Raw genomic sequence first — 834 nt, 5'->3', positions numbered from 1 at the left:
TGGTAGTAACCCGTTTAGCTCATGGAGGTAGTCTCGATCTCTGATGTCTCTGATGTACAATATTAAATGTTATTTACGAAGAGCAACCCCTAGAGTTTCTTGCTCATTCTTCTCGGGGGAATCTGCCTTACGAATGAGCGCTAGAGTTTAACCATTGTGACGATTTCAAGTGTAATAATGCTTACCTATGAAATAAAGATTATTTTGAGTTTGAGTTTGAGTAAGTCAGTAGTTTATCCTACGATGCAGTAAAACCATTTCCGGAAATCCGGAATTCGAAAAAGTTATTAATTCACATTTCGTGGTTTTAACAACTCTATGTCGCTCCTTGTGGCTATGTGTGTATGTATCTATACATATATAGGTATATGTGGAATATCTTTTTCCGATCATTGATAATAATAACCTTTAGTATAAAGTTTTTGTTTCACTATAGGTTTGAACCTCGTGAATGGCAAATTTTGAATATCAACCTGAACTTTATTACATAATCTTATATATTATCTCTAAATGAATTTAATGACTTTGTGAAGACTGCTATCAAGAGCAGATAGTTTATTGTTATTCCCTGTATTAATGAAATGTCATTACTATTCATAATAAAACTACTATTCTTCTTAACCATTGACTTAAAAATAAATGGACGACGCGTCTAATACAAAAACCACGAAAAAAATGTCCCAAGTCAACCCATTTAAACGTAGTGACATGTAAAGGAATATGAAAAAGCTAAAACGTTGAATTTAAATTGTAATGTCATCGCAGTACTGTCTAATTTTGCTTGCTTCGCTGTCAGTCGAACAAACGAAGACTTAAAGCGTGAATGACGCTCTG

Source organism: Hyposmocoma kahamanoa, unplaced genomic scaffold (assembly GCF_003589595.1).
Source record: "Hyposmocoma kahamanoa isolate Upper Pololo Valley unplaced genomic scaffold, ASM358959v1 90677, whole genome shotgun sequence".
Classification (NCBI taxonomy): Eukaryota; Metazoa; Arthropoda; class Insecta; order Lepidoptera; family Cosmopterigidae; genus Hyposmocoma; species Hyposmocoma kahamanoa.
Note: the sequence above shows the minus strand (reverse complement) of the source record.